This window comes from Ostrinia furnacalis, unplaced genomic scaffold (assembly GCF_004193835.3).
Source record: "Ostrinia furnacalis isolate ACB-3 unplaced genomic scaffold, ASM419383v2 OfSCF4894, whole genome shotgun sequence".
NCBI classification, from domain to species: Eukaryota; Metazoa; Arthropoda; class Insecta; order Lepidoptera; family Crambidae; genus Ostrinia; species Ostrinia furnacalis.
In genome coordinates, this window is record NW_021135133.1 from 169,694 (window position 1) to 174,980 (window position 5,287).

At 36.3% G+C, this 5,287-nt stretch overlaps 1 long non-coding RNA gene across 1 annotated transcript; it reads right to left on the reverse strand.

The window, feature by feature from the left end:
• Positions 1-2,679: 2,679 nt before the first annotated feature.
• On the reverse strand, positions 2,680-5,287 carry LOC114360129 (uncharacterized). The gene is made up of 3 exons (XR_003656484.1): positions 5,170-5,287; positions 3,867-4,886; positions 2,680-3,227 (listed from the first exon to the last, which is right to left on the reverse strand). It is a non-coding gene; the product is annotated as an uncharacterized LOC114360129 (long non-coding RNA).

Consider the following 5,287-nt stretch of genomic DNA (forward strand, 5'->3'; position numbering starts at 1 on the left):
AAAAGACATATTCATGGAAAGAAAAGAAAAATATTAAAAATAGGCCTTTAAAGAAAAGTAATTTACATCTGACTAAAAAGTTTGAACTGCAAAACTACTTATTTTCAGTTTGGTATTGAAAATCTTTAAGTACCTTTGAACGACTTTACAATTTTAAGTTTAAGTTTTAAGTCATCGTTAAAATAATATTTTTTGCTGAATATTTTTTATATGGACAAGTAAGTAGGTAAATAAAATGTGCTGTAACAGTTTGGAAATAAAGTTCTACAGCGAATGGAATTCTAGAAATCACGCTCGGCCCTATAGGTGAGTCAGACCAAGCGGGTATTTCCTAGTTTTCAAAGGAGAACCAATTGAATTGTCGGTAAACCTGCTATTGCCTATTTTGTTCCGCCCTCGTATCGGTTGTTTTTCCCTATAACCCTCTATTTTGTACCAGTATGCGATGATTGATTGTTCAAGTTGACTTCCCTTTTGTTTCCAGGAAATGGTGCTTATTTAGGATGTTTTGCTATCAACTAACAATGATATACGAATACGAGCCCTATTAATTCCCTTTATTTAGTTGTATAATATGACTGCTCAGTATTTAATCCTTTTAGGCAACACTATTATAAATATGTCTAAATCTAAGTTTAATAATTATCATAATCCTTGATCATGACTTTTCACTAGGTGAAATGCAGACCAAGAGCTTATTCTTGGCAATAATATTTTTAGTAAGTAATTTTCGATTTTATTTGTAGTTTTTCATTAACACTTTAAAAATGTAGAGGGAAAGGAAATACTACTCGATAAAATGAAATAGGGATGGAATTAAGGATAGTTTTTCACTATTTTATAATGGTAAAAGTAACGATTACAATGAATAGAATAGAAACTGGCAAGAAATTCTGGAATTTGATTTAGTCAGGTTAATTTCGGGAGTTAACTCACACCAATTGTGTATATTGCGAAGGAGAATAGTCCAAATCCGAACAACGGTTGCCTTGATTACTTTCTGAAAAGTGGGGATGGTGCACGTGGACAAAACATAAGTGCATAAACTTAGGCCGGGTGTACACGAGGTACGATGCAATGTGAACTGTGCAAGAAGTACTTCATTGTTGACTTCAATAAATTAAAATCTTTAACGCATTATAATCGACACATTACCTCATAAAATCCTATCTATTTCTTAGTGTAGTTATCAATATAATTTATAATAAGTAAAAAAAACTTACTTCACAAACGATGCTTGCATGAGTGAAGCAGCAAATCGAACACACAGCGTTGAATAGAGCTCTGTGATTGATTCATGTGTCACCCTGTGCGTCCACGCGCACTGTGAGACCTCATAGTAATGTTTGTGAATACTGGCGAAAGACATTAATAACTCCGTAATAAAAATCTTAGCTATCCATCTTCATTTAATCAAGGTCTTATGTACTTAGTTTTCGAACGATTCTCTGCTTTTTCACAGCTGATCGAGATGCGAAACCTGATGTGTAGCCGCGGCCTTATAGGTTAAGCTAGGTACATACTTCTTATTGTTCGCGCTTGTTCTAAAAGCGGGTACAATGTTCCTATGTATGGTGCCTGTAACAAGTTCTAGTAACGAACATTTAATCATGCGAAAGAATTACCATCGTCATACATCAACCGTAATGATATCACCATGACACATGATACTAGTAATCACAGTAAGTATGAATGATGGTTTGGATGTAGATGAGTCACGTGTAAAAAAGTTCTATGTAGTGAAATGTACTTTATCATCGATTAGTAAGTTATATGTATAAATAAGAATGATAAGATTAGTAGGTACATACTTACGATAATATTTGTAATATGAGAACTTTGATTAGTATGGGGTCTGTTAAATATTTCGATTGCATTATTTGCAAACATGTTTTTGTTGTCAATTTATTAGTTCTAGAGATTAACCGTACTTCATATGAAATTGATTAAGTTTGTTGTCCTGCTCCAAATTAAAACAAAAGACTACAGGACTGAATTTGATATTGTATTACCACGTAGCTTCTGGATTCGGGAAATTAGTACTTTTTTTTTCGGAAATGTAGAGACTCAAGCGAACATTGAACGCTTTTCTCATGTAATTGCACCAAGCACTACTCAACACATCTGGCGAACGTAATCTTGTTATGAGGAAAAACTTTCTTAATAAGAACGCTGTTTGGTTTCTAGTTATTTCCCTCCACAGTTATCGCCGTTAGAGAGAACGATCAAATAATTACTGTATCTGGCATTAGATGTTTCTTTCTATAGGAAAATTATTTACTTTCTCTAAGCGAGATGAACTAAGCAATACTAAGAATAAATAAAATTTCTTAAGTCTTTATCAGCGGATATGTATTTATAGAACTATAAATAAATAAATAAATCTTTGGACAATTTCACACAGCGCCAGCTAGCCCCAAAGTAAGCAACTTAATGCTTGTGTTATGGGTGCTAGTTTAACGGATATACTACTTATATACTTTTTTTTTTAAATACATAAATATTATACATAGTCACACCCAGACCCGTCACAGAAATTAAAATTCATCATTTCAATTTCTGCCCGGCCGGGAATCGAACCCGGGACCTCTCGTCATAGTAGTCCGTTCTGAACCACTACACCAAACGGCCGACAAAACTATGTAGTCTAAGCACTTATAAAAGGAAAAATTCTTAGGATAAAAGCAATAACTGTATTGTTTGATATCAGAAACACATAATAGGTCTTGTTTTAAATACAAAATGTACGAGTAATTACATCACAATTTTAAGCACCATGTTCGATTCTTCTAGCAACTTCAGTGAACTTTTCTTGTGTTTTGCCATTTGTTCTTCGTTGTTGTCCATCCATTGTCCATTGCATTTGCAGTACTAGTAAGGTTTGACAGGGTGGAAGCCAGGGTTCGGCAGGGGAGGGTGTTCTACGTAGCCTGGTGGATGATGCGGTGGGGGTGGGTGAGGATGGTGGTGTGGTGGAGGGGGAGGATGATGGTGGTGTGGTGGCCCATGATGAGGTGGCCCATGATGAGGTGGCCCATGGTGGGGAGGCCCATGGTGTGGTGGCCCATGGTGTGGTGGCCCATGGTGTGGTGGCCCATGGTGTGGTGGACCATGGTGTGGTGGCCCATGGTGTGGTGGGCCATGGTGAGGTGGACAATGGTGGGGTGGCCCGTGATGACCTTGGCAGTATGGCCCGCAAGGTGGCTGCACGTGTGGGGGCGGCATAACTGAAAAAAAAGGCTTTTATTCACTACTAGCTTTCCGCCCGCGGCTTCGCCCGCGTGGAATTTTGTCTGTCACAGAAAAACTTTATCGCGCGCGTCCCTGTTTCAAAAACCGGGATAAAAACTATCCTATGTTCTTTCCCGGGACTCAAACTATCTCTATGCCAAATTTCATCAAAATCGGTTGCGAGGTTTAAGCGGGAAAGCGTAACAGACAGACAGACAGACAGACAGACAGACAGACAGACAGACAGACAGACAGAGTTACTTTCGCATTTATAATATTAGTTGGGATAAATTGATACGATTAGGTATTCGAAAGATGGAGCCACTCTTAATAACAGTGACCACTCAAAAAAATTGTTGGGTACTATAGTACCCGGAAGGGTCAAGTGGTTGTTGTTACTATATAAAATCACAGCTAGAACGAACAAAAAACACCTGTTGTCATGATGTCTATTGAAAAAAAGTTTATCATAATCAGAGAGCTGCGTATTAGATAAATCAATAGGTACTTATAGGTTTATCAGTATAAAGCTAAAGTTACTTGTGGTAAGAAATAAAAATTAAAAAAAGTAATATTCATTAAAAAGTTTATATTTACTTTTTGACTACGTATTGGAATACAGTTTTGTTACTCACCTCCTTGTTTATATTTCTTATCAACTTCTACACTTTTTGTTGGTGAATAGTGAATACCAAAACCAGTTCTCTGTACAATCTTTCAAACACTAAACAATTATCGAGTGGACCTTGTTTATCAACCTTTGCTATAATCTATAATTATTCCCCTTCTCTGAGATAACGACATTACCGAAAATGAAACCTTAGTGCTACATTCACAAGTTACAGAATGCCAGATTTCAGTATTATCAACCTTTTTTACGAAACTGATAAGATTGATCGATATACGGACGAAGTATGTGTATGTGATTAATTGCAAAGTTTGTTTTCAGGTATAGGCGCTTATCAATTTCTATAAGGACCTAATAAAGATGAAAACTTCAAAATTCAGTACTCTAGATTAGATTATTATTATTATAGTTGATCCAAAACTTAACTTAGTTGGTTTCTAAGGGAAATAATCCAAAAGAATAAAGCATTTAAACCAGACCTTTTTATTTGACAAACTAAACAAGGAACCATAAAATAGAAATTTTAAATAACAGGATTATAATTTATACATTCAACCAGAATAATAAATAAAGATTCTATATATTTTACAATTTACTTTTAATCCGCTCTACCGTGGAATTAATTTTTTGTGAATGATTCACTTTAAATAAGTGCGTCATAGGCAGGACAGGAATCGTCGTAAAATGAAATAAGCATGTAATAATGAGTTAAATTTTACTTTGTGCACTTGAACAAGCAACTAAATTATTTATATGTATAATCACCAATTTTAAACACATTTCAGTCAGATCTTCTTTGTAAACTCTTGTTCATTATCAATACTAGTCCATTCAATTTGCAGTTAGCGGTGGTGTGGTGGGCCGTGATGTGGTGGCCCATGGATGTGCGGTGGACCATGGTGAGGTGGACCATGGTGCGGTGGACCATGATGGGGTGGACCATGGTGGGGTGGACCGTGATGTGGAGGCCCGTGGTGGGGAGGACCCCAATGGGGAGGCCCGTGGTGTGGTGGTGGGGGCGGCATAACTGAAAAAGAAGGCATTTTTATTATATTTCAGGCTAGGTTGGTAAAAAACCGAATTTGCAGTTTATCATATTCGGTTCGATTTTTTTTATAATGCACACTGGAAAAAGTCACCTTTTAATAACTTAATTAGGTACTTAGCTCATGCCAAACTAAACTGGTCTAAAGGAAGAACAAATTGATATCCTTCCTTCAGCCCAGCCCAGTTTAGATTTTAAGCTGTTGCTATTCAATTAGTTAATAATTTACATTCTGATTAGTGAAAAAAAGGTTTGTTTAACTTACCTCCTAGTGTTTTATTCCTTATCAACTGTTACACTGTTAGTTGGTCAGAACAATAGTTTGTTCTCTGTGCTATCTTTACGATACTGAACAAACGCCGAGTGGTCGTTGTTTATGTACA